The 27,639-nt window shown below is 36.7% G+C and overlaps 1 long non-coding RNA gene across 2 annotated transcripts in view; it reads right to left on the bottom strand.

The window, feature by feature from the left end:
* The window catches only part of LOC134484334 (uncharacterized), a 27,673-nt gene extending 34 nt beyond the window's left edge, over positions 1–27,639 (bottom strand). The window contains exons 1-3 of one of the 2 annotated variants that reach the window (XR_010061733.1): positions 27,382–27,639; positions 22,577–22,631; positions 1–98 (exon numbers count right to left, since the gene is read on the bottom strand). The exon at positions 1–98 is cut by the window's left edge and continues 34 nt beyond it. This is a non-coding gene — a long non-coding RNA (uncharacterized LOC134484334). Of the gene's footprint in view, positions 99–682; positions 1,913–22,576; positions 22,632–27,381 lie in introns of those variants that run through there. The other variant, XR_010061734.1, reaches the window with a different exon arrangement.

The raw sequence follows: 27,639 nt of genomic DNA, 5'->3' as shown, positions 1-27,639 counted from the left end.
TCCTCTTTTAGGTTGAGATTATATGTACTTGACACAGATACCACAAAGTGTTTCTTGCTTCGCTTATCGCAGTTAAGCATTAGGAGGATATCTGTCATCTTAACAAGAACCAAATATGGAGCAATGAAATTATTTTAAATTAGTTTCCTTTCATATTTAAAATATTTTAATGTATTTTCTTTTGTATTTCTTTTAAAGTAATAGAAGTTATGGGAGAATCACTTAAAGCCTTTGGAAAGACTGTGTGTCTCTTCAAAACTTTAGGATTTGTTTTCAGCATCTCTGTCATTTTTTCACCAACATTTTGACCTGAATGATCCTTACTCCATGTAAGAAGACTCAGAACAATGAGTCTGAGGAGAATATAATTATTGTCTTTCTGTATGTGTGACTCATGCCTAAAACAAAACTGTAGTTTTGGTGTCATGGTAATTTGTCAACGTCTTCAATATTTTCAGCACACTTAAATGGAATTTTATTTTTGTTTCATTATACTCATAAAGACTCAAGATTCTAATTGTATATTATTTTATTTTCCTGTTGAATAGCAACCTGAATCTAATTATATAACTCTAGCTGACTTTTATTTTTATATTCGGTCACTTGTAAACTCACTTCAGTTCCTGTATGTGAATGCATATTTGTGTGTGTGTGGGTGTGTGTGTGTTTGTGCATGTGTGTATGTGTGTGTGTGCATGTGTGTGTGTGTGTGTGTGTGTGTGTGTGTGTACGTGTGTGTGTGTGTTTATCTGAAACTATGATATTGATGTTGAGAATCACCTGGCTGAAATTCTTTTCCACAGCCCTTTTAGAAATCAAAAAGTGGAGGAAAGACTACTCCTGTTCCAAAATAATAGACACTGGGTGACCAGAACTGAAGTATGGACTGATCAAATGGTACACAAAGCAGAGGTTAACAATTCACTCTCCTGAGAACTAATTAGCAGTTCCATCCAATGCAAAGAATTTACATGTACTGAGGAATATGGAATTGTATCATAACGAGCTGAGATCATGTACAAACAATTTCTGAAAGATTTCCAAATAGCTAAGAATGGATACAGAGAATTTTCAAGACCCTGAGACATTAACATGTGGTTTAAACTCTGTCCAGAGGAAACCACTTAAGTACTGGATTAATCTACTAAAGTAATTTAGTAGCAAGCATACTTTACAATTGTTTGCAATTAAGCATGGTGGTGAATACAGAGAACACTTTAAAGAAAGGTATGTTTCTTAAAGTTTGTTTCAAGACAGCAAGAAAAAGCACAGTTATTATTTTTTTTTCTTTCTTTCACAGACTTTGCACCTTTTTGAAAGAGCACTTTGGGATCCTTAATTACCCAGAGTTCTTTTCAGTCCTGTCTTGACTTCTTCATACTTTAAGCAAAGATGATGGGTTCAGCATGGATATCACTGTGGTATGGAAGATGACCAATAATTTTTCAACTCCTTGTGTGTGGTTAGATTTGGATCTCAAGTAGTTTTTTCCCAACCCTACAAGGCAACCTATTCCCCGTGAAACAATTGCCATGTGGGAACATACCTCACTACTCATTTGGGCTGCAGAATGAAGCAGGGACATACAGTGGACAAAGGCCATGGCTGGCAATAGGCAGCACTCAATTATACAAAAAGTGTGAAGAAAAACGTCTGTGTGGCACATCCCTCCTGAGAGATTCCTCAGATCTCATTTTCAAGTCTCTCCATATATTGAGTATGACAGAACTAGTGTAACCAAATTTCAGGATACGTAAGTTCATCAGAAAAATGTACATGGGGGTGTGTAGAGATGGACTGGTGCAGATAACAAAGGCAATGAGAGCAGGATGAGGATGAACAGGAGGAAGCATTCTCCAGGTACCTCAAACTTCTTGGCGATTGAAAAGCATTTGACAGACAAGCCCTTTTCCTGCCAAAAAGAGCAATTGACACAATTAACACTCATCTCCTGGAAGACAGAGCAGTAAGCCACTAAAAGGATTCTTGCAGATAAGAGATATTGATTTTTTAATACTTTTAGACACTCAGTTACATCAGAGTCAAAGTCTTTCTCTGTAGTCGCAAAAATCAAAGCTTAGAAGTGATTTATTCTCACAGATTTTCATATCTAATACTTTCTCTCTTAACACAAGGGGATTTTCCAAAGTGTGTTCAGCATTGAGTCAAGTGTCCAAATATTTACAAAGCTGGTGCAAACTTGTAGTCTTTGCACTAATGCAGTTCAGGCAGAAATTTTACCATGGGTGAGTTCAGTTTCACATGCTGTATAAGGAATCATTGAAATTAAGGAAAAGAAAACCTTGACTGTATCTCAACTTTTTACCCATTCTAATCAGTAACTAGTTATAAATGTTAAGCAGAAAATCAGATCAACCTACTTATTTCTATGCTTTCGTATTGCCACAGGTATAGTCTCTCCAAAAACCCTGTGTGTGTGTTGGGCCCCGATTATTCTCTGATTGCTATTATGAATATTCAAACCCACACAATAAAGGTATAAATTCCTCAAGACCCATTATTTTTGAAGATAATGCAAAATCAAATAATCATTTGATAAATAAATTACTGGTTTTAATACATAGAATTAAAGGCAAGGCACATATCGATGTCTATACAATAAGGAGGTCATCAGAGAAGCTCTTTAAGATGTGTAAAGTGAGACATGGAAGTGAAGAATGATCAACCAAACAACACCATACCCCTTCATGCCACAACCTTCAATATGACAGCTGGTATTTGTAACTTAATAATTAACGTCTCTTTATAGAACATGTTTTCTTAGCAGGAGTATCACTGCATAGGCGTTAAATTTCTATTTTCTTAATATTGTTCGTGATATTCTATCAACCAGACTTTTGATTTAAATAAAGAAAAAAAGAATATAAGATGTATTGTCTTGATATGTAGTCCGGGCTAACCTGAAATTCCTAACTTCTCTGTCTCAGTCTCTTGAATGTGAGTATTCTAAGAACAGGATATGGTGCCTGACTTGATAGAAATTCCTTCCTATTCTTTCATCTCAACATCATAGAATTCCAACAAACTACCTGTATTTCTGTACACATCGTATTTATACAGTTCATCCCTCTTTGCTCATTTTTGCATATGGCACCTGTGGTGTGATTGCTTGGTTACTTTCATGGAAAATTGTTCAGTTCCAGCAGAGCCTAGTCTGTTTTCAAATATCTACCTTTTCTTCTCTCTCCAGTTATACTCTGTTTTTCACAATATCACTGCTAAAGTAGCTGTTAGTACTGTGGTGGTGACTACTTTTTATCTTGTTCACATTGTTGCCTTATATGGAGACTGAGTATGGACTGCAAAGTTCTTATCATTATGTTTACCATCCTTACCAATATCTGAGCTCTCATGTAATGAGGAACTCCAGTGCTAAGCGTACTTTGGTTCCTTAGGGATTCTGCCTGTCCCTTCCCATTATATCTTCTGAAGTTCAGTCTCATGTCCCACAAATATTGGAATGTGGCAAACTCATTTTTCTCACACTCTGATAACTTTTCCCTTCAAATGAGATGTCCTTTCCTGTTTTGTGGAGTGTATATGTCTTTGCTGAAGTTTGGGTTTTCTTGACAAAAAATAGACCACTTTTTCCTGACAAGTGTAGAGTAGGAGATATCACCAGCCTCTTAGGCTCTCTCTCTATTCACTTGATATAATAAAATGTCAGAGGTATGTGATTAGATCAGCACATGGTTAATCCACAAATCAAATGTGATCTTCAGTATTTCCAAATTTTAAATAAATAAACATGTTATCTATGTTTATAAATACCATATAAGACACACACACACACACACACACACACACACTCATACACACACTCACACACACACTTGTATGCCTATATATTCATGGAGAGACAGAGACACAGAGAAACACAATAGAAAAAAGTACGTAGAGGTTGTACATGAATTAAAATGTTAGTATGAGCAACAATGAAGGATAACAGTATTTGTTTACATCCTGCTTCACCATTTGATCACTTATAAACACGGCTAAGAAAAAAAGCATTCCCCATGAGTTTGCTTCTGTATGAATAAGTTAATTTCCCAAATCACTAAAGTTGATCAGGTGTGGAATGCTTGTCAGCTACATGAGTCATGAGCTTGTGTGCATGTCTAGCCACAAACATTTTAGATTTGCATTTGGGTACACTCTATTTTGGGGAATTTCTCACCACAATACATAATTTTCGTTTCTGTTCAATAATTGATCACTAGATTAATTTTCTTTGGGTTAATGAAAAAACACAGCTCTCCAAAACAACAAAAACAACAAAAAAAGAAAAACAATACACGATTTTCTTGTGGGGGCAGGGGACATAGTCAGGTATAATACTTTATTAGATCTATTAGATTAGATCTGACCCATTCATACAAAAGTTATAAAAATCTAAGTGTAGAGAACATAGGGTACACTTAAAGCTCTGACAGTTATGAAGCGAGAGTGCTGTTGAACATACTTGACCATTCAGTGGACTCTCTTCTTGTAGAAAAAAAAATGCTGGAATGCATAGGATTCTATTGTTAGGCATTTCACACTTATTTTGATGTAGTGTAAATATTTGTCCATATTAAAATAAAAGAAACAAAAAACAAAAGCAAATAAACAACCTTCCCACAGCCAACACAGAGAATGAGTATATTTTAATTTGAAATATTTTTACAGCAACTTACTTTTCATTAGTAATTTCTGTATTTGTATAATTAGCTCTCTAGTTAGAGAGTGAGGCCTTTCTTCTCCCAGGTAAATTTCCAGAATATTAACTCAAGAACTAGAATGTTGTATTTACATTTGGATTTGTGCAATAAAAATGACTCATGAGAAATCCTGAGGTTTCATAAAAGAAAACTTACTAAAGCTAAAAGCACACATTGCACCTGACATGATAATAGTAGGATATTTCAACACCCCATCCTCATCACTGGAGAGATCTTGGAAACAGAAATTAAACAGAGATGTAGAGAACATAATAGAAGTTATAAACCAAATGGATTTAACAGATATTTATAGAACATTCCATCCTAAAATATAAGGATATACATTCTTCTCATAACGTCAGGGAACCTTCTTCAAAATTGACCACACAATTGGTCCCTTAGCAGACCTTAACTGATACAGGAAGATAGAAATAATCCCATGCATTCTATAAGATCACCACACACTAAGACTTGTCTTCAACAATAACAATAATGTCAGAATGCTCACGTATGCATGGAAATTGAAAAATGCTTTACTCCATGACAAATTGGTCAAGGAAGAGATAAGGATAGAAATTAAAGACTTCTTAGAACTTAATGAAAATGAAGACACAACATTCCCAAACATACGTGACACAATGAAAGCAGAACTGAAAATAAAAACTTATAGATCTGAGTTCTTGTGAAAAGAAACAGGAGAGAGCATATATAAGGAGCTTGATAGCACATGTAAAAGCTCTAGAACAAAAAGAACTAAGTAAACCCAAGGGGGGTAGAAAGCAGGAAATAAAACTCAGAGCTGAAATCAATGAAGTAGAAATGAAAAGGACCATACAAAGAATCAACAAAACCAGGAGCTGTTTCTTTGACAAAAACAATAAGATAGATAAACCCTTAGCCAAACCAACCAGAGGTAAAAGAGACTGTATCGAAATACACAAAATCAGAAAAGAAAAGGGAGACATAACAAGGGAATCTGAAGAAAGTAAAAAAAAAATCATCAGATTCTACTATAAAAGCCTATATTCAACAAAACTACAAAATCTGGAGGAAATGGCTAATTTCGTAGACAGATACCAGGTAGCAAAGTTAAAACAGGAACAAATAAACTATCTAAAGAACCCCATAACTCCTAAAGAAATAGAAGCATATATTGAAAGTCTCCCAACCAAACAGAGCCCAAGTAGAGATGGTTCAGTGCAGAATTTTATCAGACCTTCTTAGAAGACCTCATACAAATATTATCCAAACTCTTCCACAAAATTGAAACAGACAGAGAACTACCACATTCCTTACATGAATCCACAATTACTCTTATACTTAACCCACACAAAGACTCAGCACAGAAAGAGAACTTCAGACCAATATCCCTTATGAATATTGATGAAAAATACTTATAACATTCTTGCAAACCGAATCTAAGAACACATCAAAAAAATCATCCATCATGATCAAGTAGACTTGAACCCAGGAATGGAAGGATGGTTTAATATAGGAAAATCCATGAATGTAATCCATCATGTAAACAAACTCAAAATTAAAGAGCACATGAACATTTCATTAGATGGTGTAAAAGCATTTGACAAAATTCAACAACCCTTGTGGCTAAAAATCCTGGAAAAATCAAGAAATGAAGGCTCATATCAAAACATAGTGTGGGGCTGGGGATTTAGCTCAGTGGTAGAGCGCTTACCTAGGAAGTGCAAGGCCCGGGGTTCTTTTCCCAGCTCCGAAAAAAAGAACCAAAAAAAAAAAAACATAGTGTAAGAAATATACAGCATACCTGTAGCTAACATCAAACTAAATGGAAAGAAACTTGAAGCATTCCCACTAAAACCAGGAACTAGAAAAGGCTGCCCAACTCTCTCCCTACTCATTCTAAACAGGACTCCATGCCATAGTCAGAGAAATCAGACAGCATAAGGGGTTCAACCAGATACAAATTGGAAGAGAAGATATCAAAATATCACTATTTGCAGATGATATGATTGTATATACTTATTGACCCCAAAAGTTCCACCAGATAATTTCTCAACCTGATAAATAACTACAGCAAAGTGTCAGGGTATAAAATTACCTCAAACATACCAGTAGCCTTCCACTCCTCAATGGATAAACACGCTGAGAAAAAATAATGAAATCACACACTCCACCATAGTCCCAAATAATATAAAATAACTTGGTGTTAGTTTAAACAAGCAAATGAATGATCTGTATGACAAGAAGTTCAAGTATCTGAAGAAAGGAATTGAGGAAGATCTCAGAAGATAGAAAGAGATTCCATGCTCATGCATTGACAGGATTAATTTAGTAAAGATGACTATTTTGCCAAAAGCAATGTACAGATTCACTGCAATTTCCATCAAAATTCCTACTCACTTCTTTAATAAAGCTAGAAAGAGAAATTTGCAAATTCATTCCGAATAAGAAAAAAGCCATGTAGCTAAAACTATCCTCAACAATAAAAGAACTTCTGGGGGAATCATCACCCCTGAACTCAAGCAGTATTACAGAGCAATGGTGATAAAAAACTGCATGGTATTGGTAAAGAGACAGATGGATAGACCAGTGGAATAGAATTGAAGACCAAGTAATGAACGCACACACCCTATCGTTTGATATTTGGCAAAGGAGATAAAACCATCCAAATGAAGAAACATAACGTTTTCCAGAAATAGTGCTGGTTCAACTGGAAGTCAGCATGTAGAAGAATGCAAATAATCCCAATTTTATGACCATGTACAAAGCTTAAGTACAAGTTAATCAAGGACCTACACATAAAACCAGATACACTCAAACTAATGGAAGAAAAGGTGGGGAAGAATCTTGAACACATGGGCATTGAAGAACATTTCCTGAGCAAAACACTAGTGACTTATGCTTTAAGATCAAGAATTGACAAATAGGAGATCATAAAACAGCAAAGCTTCTGTAAGGCAAAAGACACTGTCATTAGGACAAAACTGCAACCAACGGATTGGAAAAGATTTTTGCCAATCCTATATCTGACAGTGGATAATATCCAAAATATACAAAGAACTTAAGAAGTTAGACTCTAGAAAGCAAAAATACCCTATTAAAAATGGGGTAGAGTGAGTTACAAGACATTCTCAGTTGAAGGTTTTCAACTGGCCAAAAAACACCTAAATAAATGTTCAACATTCTTAGTCATCAGGGAAATTCAAATCAAAACAAATCTGAGATTCCACCTCACACAAGTCAGAATTGGTAAGATATAAATCTCAGGTGACGGCAGATGCTGGCGAGGATGTGGAGAAAGAGGAACACTTCTCCATTGTTGGTGGGATTACAGACTGGTACAACGCTTTTGAAAATCATCTGAAGTTTCCTCAGAAAATTGGACATTCCATTACCTGAGGACCCAGTAATATCTCTCTTGGCTATATAACCAAAAGATGTTCCAACATACAACAGTGCAATATAGTCGAATATGTTCATAGCAGCCTTATTTAAAATAGTCAGAAGCTGGAAAGAACCCAGATGCCCTTCAACAGAGGAATGGATACAGAAAATGTGGTACATCTACACAGTAGAATATTACTCAGCTATCAAAACAATGACTTCATGAAATTCATAGGCAAATAGAATAAACTAGAAAATATCATCCTACATGAGGTTATTCTATCAAAGAAAAACATACTTGGTATGCATTCATTGGTAAGTAGATATTATCCAAAAAGCTTGAATTACCCATCGTGCAATACACAGACCACATGAAACTCAAGAAGGATGATTAAAATGCAGATGCTTCACTCCTTCTTTAAAAGGGGAAACAAAATACCCATGGGAGGAGATAAGGAGGCAAAGTTTATAACTGATATTGAAGGACCTGCCACTCACAGCCTGGCTCACACGTAACCCATACATATACAGTCACCAAAACTAGATAAGATGTATGAAGCTAAGAAGTGCAGGCTGACGATAACTGGATATTGATCCCTCCTGAGAGACACAGCCAGAATATGTCAAATACAGAGGCAAATGGCAACAGCAAACCACTGAAGCAAATCAGACCCCAGTTGGAGGAATTAGAGAAAGGATTGAAAGAACTGAAGTTAATAATAACAATCTCAACCAAACAGAGCTTCCAGGGACCAAATTTCCAACAGCAAGACTATACATGGACTGACCCATGGTTCCAACTGCATGTGGCAAAGGATGGTCTTGTTGAGAAACAATGGAATGAGAAACAATTTTTTTCGGACAATGTTGTACCCCCAGTTTAGGAGAATGTGGGGAGGTATGGGGAGGCTGTGGGTGGAGAGGTGAACTCCCTTATAGAAGGTTAGGGGGAAGGGTTAAGGGGCTTGTGGACTGGAAACCTGGAAAAGGGAATAACATTCGAAATGTAAACAGGAAATATCCAACAGTGAGAGAGAGAAAGAGTGAAAGAGAGAGAGAGAGAGAGAGAGAGAGAGAGAGAGAGAGAGAGAGAGAGAGAGAGAGGAAGAATAAGAGGAAGAAGAAGAAGAAGAAGAAGAAGAAGAAGAAGAAGAAGAAGAAGAAGAAGAAGAAGAAGAAGAAGGAATTGAAAGAGAAAGAAAAATAAACTTCCATTCTTCCCCATTCCCTCTCTTCCTCAGCTGTTGTTTAGGCAGTCATGTTAGTGAGATGCTATAAGTGTAATTTCTGGTGTTACTTTGGAACACCATCTCATAGTATACTTTAATCTCTTACAATCTTCTTTCCCCTCTTCTGTAATGTTCCTCAGCCTTGAATCAAGTGACATTTTATAGATAGATGCATTGAGACTGCACCTGAAATTTCTGTCCTGCATTTTGAAAGGCTGGGATTTTTACTGTGATCTTTGTTGCAGAGACTGTAATTAATTCTGTATATAAGGACACATGACTTTGATTGATGTTAGGTATGATACTGGCTTAAGTAAATAAGGGACTGTATATACTCCCCCATAGTCACAGCTGCAATAGCCTTATATATGTGGCTAAATTACCAGTACCATCCATGTTCATTGAACAGGACTTAAACAAAATTAGAGAACTGTTGGCTATCACCAAGCTATTTATGCCACTGCACTGCCCTTATGTTTTTGGTTATTCTAATATATTTTATTTTCCATTTTACTTGGTAACCCAAGTATGCTTATTTTAATATTTAATTAATAATTTAATCATAATTAGTATGCACGTGAAACCTAGCTAATATGATATAATCTTATATACAATTGAATAAATGCAATTATTTACCTAAAACCTGAAGCTTGGTACGTAATTTTGTTCATTATTCCTATGTATTTGCATAAAGCAGAGAATATTTCATCGTTACAATCCTGATGCCAATTTTACAAAGTATGACTGCTACCAACTACATGTGACTTTTAATCACTTAAAAGGTGTTTGGATTATACTATTAAATTATATTTCCCCAACATCAAGTAAATATTTATTTTGCTTCATTTAAAAAACGCTCTATAGCAGGAAAAAGTTTAATTTCCTTTTGTTAGTTTAAGACTAAATTTAACTTTTACATCCTGTCATGTTGATCATTGTGTTTTACAGGCATGATATGAACAATCACTTGAAACTGACAAGACTGGTGATTGTAATTACATGATATACTAGAAATTAGACTCGTGCCCGGCACATCTTTCTCTTTAATAGTTACTTTCTGATACTCAGGAGGATGTAAAAGTTAAATTTATTCAGGCTTTAGGTAAATAATGACCCCCTGGATTTACCCTGAGTCACTTCTGTGAAAAAGACCATGAAGCTATACACTTAACAAATGGTAAGACACCAGTGGCTACATCATTTTCTATTCTCCAACACTTCGCTTAGTTCCTTTGAAAAGGCAGGGACAATATTATATAGGGTCTGTTCAGATAGATGTAAGTATTCTGAGTTCCTGAGTGCCACAACTGTATAAATCTCAGAAGACAGCACCTCACAGATCTCCTTACCTATTAATTAGCCCTTGAAAGAGGCCAAGCCCTGCATATCACCTTATCTCTACACTGGAAGTTATATCCGGTGGGTAATCATTTGAAAATGAAAACTTAGTTTTCTCCAAGGGAATCTCACTGGGTAACCAAACTAATTTTAAGGGTAGAATTTGTATAAAGAAATAAGGGAACTGAACAACATCTTTGGGGGATCCTTGTCTCATAATATGACAGAAGTTCTTATTCGGAATGTCTTTTTCCTTTTGTTATTTATTTATTTATTTATTTATTTATTTATTTATCTATTAATTTTTACTCTGTATGTTTTGTGTATATATTTTTCCTGGTTTTCTGTTTCCATGAAATACCTGTTTGTGTGAATGGAAGTCTGTGTCTCTGTGTCTGTATCAGATTCTTGTAGCCTGCATTGGCTCTTTTCTATCTGTTGTTTTGTTCTATTCAAATTCATTAACTTTCATTTTATTTTTATCCCTTAGATGACTGTTTGTTTTCTAGTGAGAGTCAGAAGAATGTAGATACAGTTGACTGTAGAGGAATAGAAGAAGGAGGGAATAGAGGAAAGGGAAATCATAATTCAAATATATTGCATGAAAAAGTCAAATTTTAAGAAAAGAATTTTAAAAACATACTTTCTAGTGCCTGTCTGCCCACTTTTCTCAAAGTCTTAACAAATTTCATATTAAAAGTTAATGAAAATATTTTAAACCTTTTCCAAGGCAAGGAAAATTATTTGTTTACAGCCAATCTGGAACTGCCACTATGGGAGTGAAGCTTCTGTAGAGTTGCAATATTGCAGTAGGAAATTCTTTAAATGCTTTCAGAGATATTAATCCACTGAAGTCCAGTGGGAGTTTCACATGATGGATGTTAGAAATTTTCAATGGGAAGATATACATTTTCGATACTTCAGTTTTCATGCAACTCTTCAAGATCAAATTAAATGTATGGGATACAATCATGGAAGAGGTATGATCCTTTGAAATTTTCAAAATTAACCCAAATAATACTAAAATACCATTAATAATTCAGAATATATTGTATCCTAAGCCCACATCAGCATGACAATTAAGAAATAGAAGTAGATGTGTATCAGTGGATAAAAGCTGTTTCTGGAGAGGCACTATTTTATTTCTGGGACAATTTCACTAAGTTGGTAGATGGGTTAAATTAAAGTCTGATAATGAAGGTCTTGCTGTAAAAGATCATTCTCTCTCAACAGGAATTTCAAACCATGATGTACAGTGCGCTAGCATTTCAATCAATCATGTGAAGAAACCTTGATAATGTCTTTATAACATTAAAATGGCTGTACAGGAGTTAGTGTTAATCAACATCTCTTCTTCAAGCAAAATACTTCTCATTTCATCCTTCGGTGTAACAAGATTCCAAATTCAATTTCATGTAAATTAGATGAAGATGATGATGGTGATGTTGATGATGGTGGTGGAGGGGGTGGTTGGTGGTGGTGGTGTTGGTTGTGGTGGTGAATATGATGAAGAAGTCAAAAACGATCTTTTGGGACAGGGAACAAAGCCCATACATTATTCAGTGTTTTTCCTATCTTTATTGTGTCTAGGATCGAGAGTGAAAAATAATCTATTGTAAGTGCTATGTTGGGAAGGAAGAAGTTTAAGCTCATCAATAGCCCACTATCCATTACAAGAGAAAGCAAATTTGTCATGAGAAATTTATATATATATATATATATATATATATATATATATATATATATATATATATTCTCACATGAAACCCTTACCATAACCATAGCAATGAATCAATTTAATTTTGTGAGGCAGCAAATTGCCTTTCAGAGTTTAGCTAATTAATATAAAGTGATCATGTACAGAGTGCACTCCCTGGCTGTCAGGACCAAAGCCCATGAATTTTAGATCTTGTTGTCCTAGGATTTTAAAAGTGAATGACATAATTGATGGCAATGTGCAACTCTAAAAGTCTTACCATATAAGTCACAGAGACACCATAATATATTCTGAGTATCAGGTTAGAACTTTTATATTCATAAGTATTTGGAGTTTCAAAGAGTAAAATTGTTGAGGTTAAGAACAGGGCATTTTTAGGTTTGCATTTCAATCTCTAGTGTGCAGTTTGGTTTTGGTGGATCATTAGACAGTGTTTTATTTTATTTTATTTGAACAGGTGATATAAGTTAACTGTACAGATTTACTGTAAGTTTGATATTTCCATAATGCAGACAGCATGCACTGAACTAATGTAACTACATTTTTTCACTGAATTTTCTGCAACTTACAAAAAGGATTCTCCATTCTATTTTTGGGAAAAAATGACTTCCATAGGATATAAAAATCCTTAATATATTTTCAGAACTTTTTCTTATTTTAGAATTTTATTTATTCTTCACACACGTATACAATGTACCTTGATCACACCGATCCTTAACTTGGTTCTACTCTCTCTGGATACATTCCATTTCCAGCTTCATGTTCTTTATATTTTCCTGTTTTATTTTCTTTATAATCTATTGGTTCACTGATTACTGCCTTTTGGGATCTTCCCTAATTCATTGTCTTAACTGTGTACAGGACTTGTGCATACGACTGTAGATGCAGTGAGTCCATTGGTCCAACAACTGTTTCATCTCTAGATGTCACGGTTGGATCCTCTCACTCCCCAAGTTTGGCCTTCTCCTTTTCTGCTGTTTCCCCATCCTTTTGCTCAGCTTTCTTTTTCTCACGGTCTTAGCACTTATATAAGTTACATAGATCAACAGTAATTACGGCACAGTACACCTATACATTTCTCTGACCACAGATCATAAAAGTAGTAATGTATGGATAAAAACAGTAAGTATTGGAAGTCAGTTTAACAACATGGCCATTTAGCAAAACAGGAATAGTAGGATCCTCTCTATGGCCATGTGAGCCATGGGGAAAATGTGACCGTGCTTACAACATGACATCTGACTTTCCTTCTATAGTGGAGGCTTCAAAGTCAAACAAACAGCAGTTGGCCATTTTCATAAAATTTATATAATTGCCTTCATATTTCTGGATTTTCAACTGGCACAATGATATCTAGTTTCATCAATATCCATGCCAATGATATAATTTTGCTCTTTTGATGGTTAAAAAAAGGTCTGGTGCCTATATAAATTATTTTTCCAATTTTGTAACATGGATATTTTGAACAGTGAGAAGATAAATACAGTCATGGGGTTATACCTGGAATAGACATATTCCTCAAGGTACATATTCCCTCAGTGTTACTATTGAATCACAAATAATTTCAGTTTTCAGTTTTATATTAATCTCTTTAGTAGCTATATTAAATTTTAGATCCAACAACATATACCAGGGTTCTTTGTTCCAGCAACACTATACAAACACTGTCATTTGTATTTGTACTTCATCAACGATTTGTGGGTTTAGTAATTTTCATGTAATTTTTGATAATTACTGTGCCATTATTTCAAGCATTTAATCAACCATATTGCATATTTAATTGCATTACTTTATTTCTGATGAATAAGGTATTTTGTGTCTTATAGATATGATCCATACATCAGATAAAGAGCCAGTAAAGTTTCTCCATCGTTATTTAGTTGGTATCTCTTAATGACACTCCATTGTGAACATGTGCCATATTTCCTGTATCCATTCTTCTGTTGATGAGCATCTAGGTCCTTTCCAGCTTCTCCTATTATAAATAAGGCTGCTATGAACATAGTGGAGCACGTGTCTTTGATACATGTTGGGGCATCTTTGGATATATGCCAAAGAGTGGTGTAGTTGGGTCTTCAGATAATTCAATGTCCAATTTTCTGAGGAACCTCTAGACTGATTTCCAGAATTGTTGTTCCAGTCTCCAATCCCACCAAAAATGGGGGGTGTTCTTCTTTTTCCACATCCTCGCCAGGAATTGCTATCAGCTGAGTTTTTGATCTAAGCCATTCTGACTGGTGCGAGGTGAAATATCAGGGTTGTTTTGATTTGCATTTACCTTATGACTAAAGATGTTGAACATTACTTTAGGTATTTCCCTGCCAATCGATATTCTTCAGCTGTGAATTCTTTGTTTTGCTCTGAACCCCATTTTTCAGTAGGGTTCCTTGTCTCCCTGCCGGCTAACTTCATGTGTTCTTTGAATATTTTGGATATACGCTCTCTATCTGTTATAGGATTGGTAAAGATCTTTTTCCAATCTGTTGGTTGCCATTTTGTCCTAACAACAATGTGCTATGCCGTACAGAAGATTTGCAATTTTATGCGATCGCATTTGTCAATTCTTGATCTTAGACCATGAGCCATTTTTGTTTTATTCAGGAAATTTTCTCCAGTGCCCATGTGTTTGAGATACTTACCCAATTTTCTTCCCTTAGTTTGAGTGTATCTGGTTTGATGTGGAGGTCCTTGATCTAGTTGGACTAAAGGTTTCTACAGGGCAGTAAGTATAGATCAATTTGCCTTCTTCTACATGCTGACCTCCAGTTGAACCAACACCATTTGCAGAAAATGCTATCTTTTTTTCCATTGGATGGATTTGGCTCCATTCTCAAAAGTTAAGTGACCATGGGTTCATTTCTGGGTCTTCAATTCTATTCCACTTGTTTATATGCCTGACTCTGTCTTATGCCATATGGTTTTTATCACTATAGCTCTGTAATACTCCTTGAGTTCAGGGATAGTGATTCCCAGGGAAGTCCTTTTATTGTTGAGGACAGTTTTAGCTATCCTGGGTTTTTTTTTCCAGAAGAATTTATGAATTGTTCTGTCTAACTCCATGAAGAATTGGACTGAAATTTTGATGGAGATTGGAATGAATCTGTAGGTTGATTTTGGTATAATGACCATTTTTACTATATTAATCCTGCCAGTCCATGAGCATTGGAGATCTTTCCATTTTCTGAAATCTCCTTCACTTTCTTCAGAGACATGATGTTCTGCTCATATGCTTATATCTTTTACTTGCTTGGATAAAGTCACCCTGAGATATTTTATATTATTTGAGGCTATTTTGAAGGGTGTCATGTCCCTAGTTTCTTTCTCCGCTTGTTTAGCTTTTGTGCAGAGTTATTTTTATACCCAGGCCCTTTGCTGAAATCGTTTATCAGGCTTAGTAATTCTCTTGTGGAAATTTTGAGGTCACTAAGTATACTATCATATCATCTTCAAAGAGTGCTATTTTGACTTCTTCCTTTCCAAACTATATCCCTTTGACCTATTTTAGTGTCTGCTTGCTCTGGCTAAGATGTCTAGAACTGTATTGAATAAGTTGTGAGAGAGTGGGCAGCCTTGTCTAGTCCCTGATTTCAGTGTGATGGCTTTAAATTTCTCTCCACTTAGTTTAATGTTAGCTATGTATTTGCTGTATATATTTAGGTATGGGCCTTAAATATCTGTCCTTTCCAGGACTTTTATCATCAAGGGATGTTGAATTTTTTCAAAATCTTTCTCAGCATCTAATGAAAGGATCATGTGGTTTTCATCTTTGAGTTTCTTTATGCACTGGATTAGATTGTTGGTTTTCTGTATTAAAGCATCCCTGCAAGTCTGGGATGAATCCTACTTAATCATAGTGTATTATTGTTTAAAGTGATGTAGGATTAGATTTGCAAGAATTTCTTTGAGTATTTTTGTGTCGATATTGGTAAAAGAAATTGGTCTGAAGTTCTCTTTCTTTGTTGGGTCTTTCTGTGTTTTAGTTATTACAGCAATTATGGCTTCATGAAAGCAATTCGGTAGTACTCCATCTTTTCAATTTTATGGAATAGTTTGGACAGTATTGTTATGAAAATTTCAGTGAATTTTGGATGGATTTTTGCATTAAACCTATCTGATCCTGGACTCTTTTTGGTTGGGAGAGTTTTGATGATTGCTTGCATTCCTTTGGGAGTTATGAGTTGTTCAAATGGTTTATCTTTTCCTGATTTAGCATTGGTACATTGTATTTGTCTAGAAAATTTTCCTTTTTTTCCAGATTTTCAAGTATTGCTGAACATAGGCTTTTGTAGTACAATAATATTTTTTTTAAATTTACTCTGATTCTGCTGTTATGTCTCCCTTTTTAATATTTGATTTTCTTAATTTGGACACACTCTCTGTATCCTCTGTTTAGTCTGGCTATGGGTTAATATATACTGTTGATTTTCTCAGAGAGCCAGGTATTGGTTCTGTTGACTCATTGTATAGTCCCTTTTTTTCTACTTGGTTGGTATCAGCTCTGTGTTTGATTATTTCCTGACTTCTACTCATCCTGGTTGTATTTGCTTCTTTTTAATCTAGAGGTTTTAGGTGTGCTGTTAAGCTGCTGATGTATCCTCTCTCCTGTTTCTTTCTGCAGGCACTCAGAGCTATGAGTTTTCCTCTTAGAACAGCTTTCATTGTGTCCCAAGAGTTTGGGTGTATTGTATCTTCATTTTCATTGAATTATAAGAAGTCTTTAATTTCTTCCTTTAATTTTTCCTTGACCACGTTATCATTGAGTAGTGCATTATTCAACTTCCATGTATATGTGGGTGTTCTTTCCCGATTGTTTTTGAAGAACAGCCTTAGCTCATGGAAGTCTGGTAGAGTGCATGGAATTATTGCTATATTTCTGTATCCTTTGAGGCCTGCTTTTTGACTGATTATATGATCAGTGTTGGAGAAAGTGCCATGAGGTGGTGAGAAGAATGTATTTTTTTTTGTTTTGGATAGAATGTTCTCTAAATATCTGTTAAGTCCATTTGGTTTATACCTTCTGTTAGTCTCTCTATGTATCTGTTTAATTTCTCTTTCCGTGATCTGTCCAGTGGTGAGAATGGGGTGTTGAAATCTCATTATTATTTGCAGTGCCATATGTTCTTTGACTTTAGTAAGGTTTCTTCTTTGTATATAGGTGCCCTTGTATTTGGAGCGTAGATATTTATGATTTCGAGTTCATCTTGGTGGATTTTTCCTTTGATAAATATGAAGTGTCCTTCCTTATGCTTTTGGATGACTTTCGGTTGAAAGTTGATTTTATATGATATTAGAATGGCTACTCCAGCTTGTTTCTTCAGACCATTTCCTTGGAAAGTTTTTTTCCAGTCTTTTCCTCTGATGTAGTGTCTGTCTTTGTCTCTGAAGTGTGTTTCCTGTAGTGCAACACGCTGTGTCCTCAATACATATCCAGTGTGTCAATCTGTTTATTTTTAGTGGGTAATTGAGTCCATTGATGATGAGAGATATTAAAGAATAGTGATGGTCGCTTTCTGTTATTTTCATAATTGGAGATTAGAAAATGATTGTGTGCTTCTCTTATCTTTGTTTTGTTGTGAAAAGATTAATTTCTTGCTTTATCTATGATTTTACTTGCCTCCTTGTTTTGGGGTTTGCCAGTTAGGGTCCTTTGTAGGACTGGATATGTAGAAAGATATTCTGTAATTTGGTTTTGTCATGGAATATTTTGGTTTCTCCATCTATGATAATTAGGAGTTTTGCTGGATACAGTATCCTGGGATGGCGTTTTTGTTCTCTTAGTGTCTTTATGACATCTATCCAGGATCTTCTGGCTTTCATAGTATATGCTGAGAATTCTGTTTTAATTCTGATAGGTCTGTCTTTATATGTTACTTGACCTCTTCCGTTACTGCTCTTAATATTTTTATTTGTTTTTTCGATTTTGGTGTTTTGACTATTATGTGATGGGTTGATTTCCTTTTCTGGTCCAATCTATTTGGAGTTCTGTCGGCTTCGTGTATGTTTATGGGCATCTCTTTCTTTAGGTTAGGGAAGTTTCTTTCTATAATTTTGTTGAATATATTACTGTCCCTTGATGTTGACAGTCTTCACTCTCTTCTATACCTGTTAAGCTTAGGTTTGATATACACATTGTGCCCCGCATATCCTTGATGTGTTGGGCTTGCTGCTTTTCCATTTAAATTATCTTTGACAGTTGTGTCAATGATTTCTATGGAATCTTGTGCTCCTTAGATTATGTCTTCAATCTCTTTTATCCTGTTGGTGTTTCTCACATCTGTGACTCCTGGTCTCTTTCCTAGGTTTTCCATTTTCAGGGTTGTCTTCCTTGTGCTTTCTTTATTGTTTCTATTTCTATTTTTAACTCCAGGGTGGTTTTGTATATTTCCTTCTCCTGTTTTGCAGTTTTTCCAGTAGTTCTTTAAGGTACTTTTGAGTTCACTCTTTCAGGGATTCTACTTGTTTACTTCTGTATTTTCTATTGTGCTTTATATTCTAAAAGGAGTTATTTATGACCTTCTTAACACACTCCCCCGTCATGATAAAATGTGAATTTAAATCTAGATCTAGCTTTTGTTTAGATATACACTGTTTGTTTTGATGGGAGAATTGGGTTCTGTTGTGCCTAAGTAGTCTTGTTTTCTGTTGCTTGTGTTCCTGACTAGCCATCAGGTTGTCTCTGGAGCTAGCTTCTCTTGGTCTTTCTGGCGGTGGTTGACCGCCCTGTAGGCTTGTATGTCAGGATTGCTGTAGACCTGTTTTCCTGTTTTGTTTTACCCCGTTATGGGAACAAAGTATTCTGTTCTCAGGCATGTAGTTGCTCCTGTCCACTCCCTTTCATCTTTCCCTGTGGGCGGGAATGAGAAGGAAATTTCCATACTTCTCATAGGTCCCACTGTAGGTTGGGGACACTGAAGGCACAAAATGTTTTCCTCTTGAGTCAGGAATCTTGGCAGAGTGTAGTCCTCTCTGGTTTCCCAGGAGTGTCTGCTTCTCTGAAGGTCTAGTTCCCCCACACTCAGGATTTTGGTACAAGGAGCTGTTTGACCAGTTCAGTTCAGATCCAGGCACAGTCTGGAACATGGTGCTCCTTTAGATTTACTCCTCCTATATTCCTGTGTCCAGAGGCACTAGGCAGTTTTGTCTTGGGCTAGAGGTGTGGGCTATGGTGGGCAGAAGTGGCAGTCTCTGTTCCTTGTACGCTTGGTATTGCCCATACTCCTGGGTGATCAGCTCTCTCTCCCACAGCATCTAGAATCAGGGAGCTCTGGGCCAGGACCACAGAAGTTCAGGAGCCTGCAAGAAACTGGAACTGCCTGGTCCCAGGGCAGTTCTTCCTTTGTGTGTCCTGAGACCACCACTCAGCTCACTTCAAGCAGAAAAGTTTGATTCACCTCTTGTCTCATGCCTGAAGTCGCTCGTTGGGCTGACTTGCAGATTTCCATGAAGGCTGCAACCAAAAATGTTCTGCCCCTACTGCCCCTAGGTCCCTATTAACAGGAGGCCCAGATGGAGCTAGGTGTTTTTTTCTTGAGTCAGGACTGTGAGCAGAGTTCTCAGGGGTTTCTGCCCCTCTGACAGTCTAAGACTTCCTCAACCCACACGAGATTACGGTGTAGAATAATGTTAGGACCAGTTCAGATACAGGTGCAGTTTGGACTGCAGGGCTCCTGAAGCTTGACTACTCCTATATTCATGTGTCCAGAGGCACTCTGCAGTTTCCTCTTGGGCTAGGAATGTGTGCACCGGTGGTCAGAAGTGGCAATCTCTCCTTCCCTGTGGTCTCAGTATTGCCCACTCTTCTGGGTGATCAGCTCTCTGTCCCACAGAGTTTCCAAAGGAGTTTCAAATGTTCATTCCCTATCCTACAGGTCTCCAGTCTTTCCAATTCTCCTCCAACGTGTATTGGAAAAGACCCTTCTGTTCAAGGGGAGTACAACAGTTCCCATCAGACAAAGAGGGCTGCAAAAGTTCTTCTCTTAAAGGTAATCTCTGTGATTTCTCATATTCCACAAATGGATTAAATCCTGCCCTGTCTCCACATGAGACTTTACTACCTTGGCCAGCTGCCAAAGCAGGGAACAGAGCCATGTCCACTCACAAAGACAGACAAAGATGCCTCCCATCTCCACCAAAGTGCTTTATGCAATCTGCTTCGGGTAAAATGAGTTTGAAACCTGATTCTGCTGACAAAGGGAATTTCAGAACTTCCCTATTAAACCAAGAGGACCTTCAATGTCCTATACTATTAAAAATGGGCTTAAATAATCACTTATGATCCAAGGGGGACAAAATCCCCAAGTGAACCTCATAACACACATACCAGCCCATGCAGAGACAAAATTTTCTGCATTTACACCATTAGTTCAAGGACCACTGCCAGTTTCAGAAGGGGCTCTTGAGAATTCCAAACCCATGTAAGATGTGTTAGAAAATTCTGAGTCCACCCAAGGAACTCTTACGCCTTCCGAACATAAAAAATATGTTCTAGCACCCTCACCATTTCCCCTTGTACTGCAAATGTCCCTATACAACAGAGAATTATTCAAATATCTTCTACCACTGAAAAGGACCCACGTAACTTGTCATTAGGCTCAAAAGAGCCAGGTTTATCACAACACACAGTCAATGAGCCATGCAGGTTCCATATTTATACAATGTGCAGAGAAGATAAAACATCTCCTACATCCTCAGGGGACTCTAGGTCATTTTGTCCTGAACGGAGAGGTTCCAAAATTTTCCACATATAAATCAGAGATGCTAGAATTTCCCAAAACTGAGCAGTATTCTCTGAGTAGTACTCTATCTCATAAAGATTCTGTGAGACAAGAAACATCTACAAAAGGAGTTCTACCCACAGCCACATCTTTAGGATTGGCTTGTGGATTGGACACATGTGCAAAAGATGTTCTAGGACATATTCCATCTGTAGAGAAGTTTATGGATCGAACCATATGTGAACCAGGAGTGGTGGAACATGATACACAAACACCAGTTCTGTAGCATCCCCGATATCTGAGGAAAGGGATTCCTTGGATTCCATTAGTGCAAAAGAATACATATGACCTCCGCAAACTTCACAGGAGTCTATAGAACTTCCTTATCTCCTCAAGATTAGCCATCTTCCCCAACTACAGAAGATGCTACACACTCTTCCAAATATGTAGAAAGGGTTGCCTGTCCTTCTTTATACCCACAAGCGGACCCAGAACATCTGTAAAATACTTCAATGGCTCTGCACTTTTCCTTACCTTCTGAAGGGACCTTGGAACCTGTTTTGCCTATCAAGCAGGCTAGGGAAACTGACTCTTCTATACGAAAGTCTGTTTCCTCTTCTCTAGCAAAAGAAATTTTTCTTGGAACTTCCTCAATTAGTCAACAATATGTAGAAACATCCTTATCTGCTCATGAGTCTCTCAGCCCTCTCACATATGCCCATGATGCTGTAGGAGAGGTCTCATCTTCAGAGGTAGCTCTAATACATACACCCCATTTTGATGTCAGTCAGGATTTCTAAACATGTACAAGGTACATTAAGACCTTCCTCATCTGAGAAGGATGTCTTAGGATCTACTGCATCTGAACAGCATGCTTTACAACTATCCCCATCTACCCAAATAGATTTCTTTCACATGTCCACTCTGGGCAGAAATACTTGACATTCTCCCTCTACCAAAATGGACCACAGGCATCCAGTTTCTAGAAACAGTGTTTTAAGGTTTGTTCCTTCTGATGGAGTCTTGAAAAATTTCTCCTCTAAGGAAGACAGTTTCAACCTTCACCCTTCTGCCAAAAGAAATCTTGTGCTATCTTCTTCTGCAAAAGAGACACCAAAAGCTACAACTACTCCTCAGGTGAGTTCCATACATTCTCCATCTGTCCAAAGGGCCATGGAATTTTCAAAAAATGATGAAGGAAATGTGGAAAGTTACCAATCCTTTCAAGGGAATGCTGGACATCTCATGTCGTCCAAAGATGCTCAAAGTGATTTGTTATTGTGCAAATAAGACTTCAAAAATACAAAATCCTTTTATATTTCCAAAGGTCTGAAGGAATATCCACATCAAAAAAAAATCATTTGGACCTTATGCCATTAGCCCATGCATCTAAAAATCAATCTGGCTCTAGCACTCTTCCTGGAAAACATTGACCACCAGCCATACAATCCCCAGGACAATTGAAATCTAAAAAGGGGTATCTAGAAACTTTACCATCTGCCCAAAAGTCTTTAGGATGTTCAGCAACTTCTCCAAGAGCTCGGTGCACCTAGAGAACAAAATAACTAGAGTCATCTTCCCAGGGTATTTTCCCAAAAACCACATATTTCTTCTTTTATTTTATATCAAGACAGAAGGCCAGCTTCCTTCTCCCCATCTCTGATCTCTTCATCCTATCTGTTCTCCATTCCAAATGGCTTTTTACTCCGAATTAGAGGCCAAATAGTAAACCATAGATATATAGAAGGAATATCTGGGAGGTAGTTGCTGTCAAGATAAACCTTGTGATGTCACAGAGGAATCAGGTGTTCTCCAGGAAGCAAGAGATTTTTCATGGAGGGCCTAATGATGATGTCACTGAGAAGTGCCATGGCCTATCTGCTGAACAGCATTCCTTACATTGACCAGATTTGGAGGTGCCCTCTCCAGGAGTGTTTCCTGTGACACAGTAGAAATCTTTACAAGCTACATCTCTCTAAAGCTGGAGACTTCTCTCTTCTTCATTAGTGATCACATGCTCTGAATGAAGAAAGTTATTCAGGGGTTTGTCATGGGTAGAAAAGATCTAGGAACAAGGAAGGAAGGAGATTCTACTCAAGATTTAATTTACTCCAATTTCCAACCTTCTGACATAAATTTCAATTCCCTAGGTTTAATCTGTTTCCTCGTTGCCACTATTTTCCCTACAGACCTTTAATTGAGTGAATATTGTGCTACATTTTCTGACTGGAAATTCATGGACTGGGGGGATCATTTATGTTCCTGCATGTGTATTCAAAAATTTCATTTTTCCAATTCCATTTTTGCAATGAATTTGTCAACAAATGGGGCCCACTTGTAGAGTGAATATAAGAGTGGAAATTAGTGTACCTACTTCAAATGATCAACTCCCAAATCCTTATTTTATCTATAAATTACCAGACATCAGTTAAGCAAAGGACAGCATGGACTATAGAATTTGGTTCTGTAGTTCTATTATATATCTTTTCTCTAATATCAACCTTCCTGTTTGTCCAGGGAAAGACTTGAGAATTTTGGATGTTTTACCATGATTCTTTCTTCAGGCCAAACATTATTTTCTGGGTGATGGGCAGCAAGAGGAATGGCTTGAGGTCCAGTGAAACCTCAACTTCAGTAGGTTATGAGAACAGAAGGGAGTCTATTTGGCATTGTCATTTGTGGATCATATATTCTTGACCTAGTTAGGCACAATCCATGTAAATATTCCATCAAAAATCGTAGTTGTAGGAGCCACCAAAAGTATATATAAGTATAAAAGTATATATAAAGTATATATATGATAGATAGATAGATATAGATATAGGTATAGATAGATATAGAAATAGCTATAGCTATAGCTATAGATATAGATATAGATATAGATATAGATTAGATATAGATATAGATATAGATATAGATGATATAGATATAGTTATAGATATAGATGATATATATATATGTATAGATATAGATGATATAGATTTAGATATAGAGATAGAGATAGAGATAGAGATAGAGATAGAGATAGAGATAGAGATAGAGATAGAGAGAGATAGAGATAGAGATAGATAGATATAGATAGATATAGATATATAGATATACCAGGCACCAAAACTAGAGAGGATGATTGAAGCTAAGAAGATCATACTGCCAGGAACTGGATATAGATCATTCATGAGAGAACCAGCTAGAGCATGTCAAATACAGAAGTGAATGTTAGTGGCAAACCAGAGAACTGAAAATGGACCTCTTTTTTTAAGATGATAAGAAAGGATTACAACTGAATGGACTTTCAACCCCATAAGAACAACAATTCAACTAAGTAGAGATTTCTGGTACTAAACCAATATTCAAAGACTGGGCATAGACAGACCTATGGCTCCAACTGCATAGGTAACAGAGTATGGTCTTGTTGGGCCCCAATGGAAGGAGAAGCCCTTGCTCCTCCCTAGGTTTGCCTCCCAATTCAAGGGAATGTCAAGGTACAGTAAGGGGGGTTATAGAAGAATGTTAGTGGGACTGTTTAGGGATCTCATGGACAGGAACCTGGGATAAAAAATAACATTTGAAATGTAAATATAAAAATATCCAATTAGGAAAAGTAATAAAAATTGCTTAAAAAATAAAAAATATGACAGAAAAAAAAGAAAAGTTAACTGCCAGCTAATCATACCTATTGACTCAGAAATCTAAATGGTAACTGTCAGGGAATGGTAAGCAGAGTAATACTAGTGGATAGACTGAGATGATGAAATCTCAAATAGAAGCACTTCTCTCTCCCAGTTATCAGTGTCAGACCCAAACTTCACTATAGGAATCCAAAGCAAGGAGGACTGTACTCTGAGCTGAGGACACAATACTTGTCTTTCCCTTCTTCCTTAGGACATTTCTCTTCTGGGAAAAATTATAAAAGCCATGAGCTCTCACAGAACAACTGGGCCCTTTCCAACACCTGGATTTTGGAATAAAGAAATCAATGATATAACTATCTGACATCAAGGAAACATAACAAGCAGGGATGTCCAGATGCTTCTGGGAAGCCCTCAGTTCCTGATTCCCTTATGTTAAGATTAAGGTAAAGGCTATCTCTTCAGCAAACCAAGTCAACCCCTAAACAGGGCTCACTGAGCTTTCCACTGGACCAAGTATTTTTTTTTTATTTTTTTATACAAATACACTCCCAATTGGCTCTTTATTCTGAATTGAAGGCCAATTATGAAACCCTGGAGGTACTGAAGGAATATCCAAGAGTCTGTTGCTGTCAGAACAACACTTGTGACATCACAGAAGAAGTTAGGGCTCTCCAGGATACAAGAGATTTTACACGGAGGGCCTAATGATGATGTAATGAGAATTGCCATAGCCTACCTGTTAAACGATTTCCTTACATTGACCAGATCTGGAGGTGCCATTTCCAAGAGTGTCTCCTGTGACACAGTAGAAACCTTTACATATTCATCTCTCTAAAACTAGAGACTTCTCTCTGCTTCATTAGTGGGTACATGCTCTGAATAGAGATAGTTTGTTAGGGGCTTGGCATGGGTAGAAAATATATAGGAACAAGGAGTGAAGGAGATTCTTCTGGAGATTAATTATTTCCCCAGGTCCAATCTTGTGACATATAGTTCAATTCCCTAGGTTTCGTCAGTTTTCCATATGCCAGTATTTTCCCAACAGAACTTTAATCGAGTGAATATTGTTTTACATTTTCTGATTGTACATTAATTGACAGGAGACATTATATATATTCCTGCATGTGTACTCAAAAATTTCATTTTTACAATTCCATTTTTTTTGCAATGAATTCGACAACAAACTTGGCCCAGCTATAGAGTGACTAAACAGTGGAAATGTTGTGTACATACGTCAAATGATCAACTCCCAAATCCTTATTTGATCATAATATTACCAGACATCAATAAAGCAAAGGACCACATGGACTATACAATTCAGTTCTCTAGTCACATTTGATATCTGTACTACAAAATCTACCTTACTGTATTCTGATTGCCAGACTTGAAGGTTTTAGATATTTTACCATGATTCTTTCTTAAGGCCAATATAAGAAACAGGAAGATGGCAGGGTGAAGAAAGCTAAAGGAACAGTGAAACCTCAACTTCAAGTACAGGAGAGAGTCTATATAACATTGTCATTTGTAAATGGTACATTCTTGACCTAGTTGTGCAGAATCCATGTTAACATTCCACCTAACCAAATAGTTGTAGGAGGCACCAAAAGTGTGTGTGTGTGTGTGTGTGTGTGTGTGTGTGTGTATCAGTCACCAGTAATAGATAAGGTTTATGAAGCTAAGAAGTGCATTCTGCCAGAAAATGGATATAGATATGTTTTGAGAGACACAACTACAGCATGTCAAATAAAGAAGTGAATGCTAGGGGCAAACCAGTGAACTGAAAATGGACCTCATTTTGGTAGAATTTGAGAAAGGCTAACATGAGCTGAAGGAACCTTCAACCCCATAAGAACAACAATGCTAATGAAACAAAGTTTTCTGGTACGAGACTAATATTGAAAGTCTGTACGTGAACAGACCTATGTCTCCAACTGCAGAGAATGGCCTTGTTCGGCACCAGTGGAAGAAGAAGCCCTTGGTCCTCCCTTGGTTTGATTCACAGTTAAAGAGAATTTGAAGGGACAGTAAGGGGGGGTTATAGAAGAAGTGGAGAAGGACCGGTTAGGGATCTTATGGGAGGAAACTCTTAAATGGAATAATATTATAATTGTAAATAGAGAAATAAACATTTAAAAAGACAAATAAATTTGTAAAAATTAAAAAATAAGATATAAAAGAAAAGAAAACTGACAGCTAAACACAGCTATTGACACAGAAATCTAAAGGGTCACTGTCAGGGAATGGTAGTGAGAGAAATAATATTGGAAAGATTGAGATGGTGAAGTCTCAACTAGAAACACTTCTCTTTCCCGATATCAGTGTCAGACACAAACTAAACAATAGATAAAATAGCATGGAGGAGTTTACTTTGAGCTAGGGACAAAATACTTGTTTTTCCCTTCTTCCTTAGGTCTTTTTTCTTCTTGTCAAAAAGAATAATAGCCATGAGCTCTCAGAAAGAAAACTGTGCCCTTCCCAACACTTGACTTTTGAAATAAAGTAATTAATGATAGAAACTCTCTGACTTCAAGGAACCATAATATTCAGGAAACTCCAGATGCTTCTGAGAGTTTCCCAGCTCCTGATTCCCATATGTGGAAGGCTCATGTCAAGGCTGTCTCTCAAGAGAACCCACTCAACCCCTACAAAGGTCTCACATAGCTTTACCATGGACCACATATTTCTTCTTTTTTATACCAAGACAGAAGGCCAGGTTCCTTCTCCCCATCTCTGATCTCTTCATCTTCTTTTTTTCTCTCCCAAATAGCTGTTTATTCTGAATTACAGATCAATTAGTAAACTCTAGAGGTACTGATGGAATATCTAAGAGGCAGATGATGTCACAACACTTGTGACATCACAGAAGAAACTAGGGCTCTCCAGGATACAAGAGATTTTTAATGGAGGGCCTAATGATGATGTCAC

Source organism: Rattus norvegicus, chromosome Y, assembly GCF_036323735.1.
Source record: "Rattus norvegicus strain BN/NHsdMcwi chromosome Y, GRCr8, whole genome shotgun sequence".
Lineage (NCBI taxonomy): Eukaryota > Metazoa > Chordata > Mammalia > Rodentia > Muridae > Rattus > Rattus norvegicus.
The sequence above is the reverse complement of the archived record's forward strand: the minus strand, read 5'-3'. Positions and strand labels throughout refer to the sequence as shown.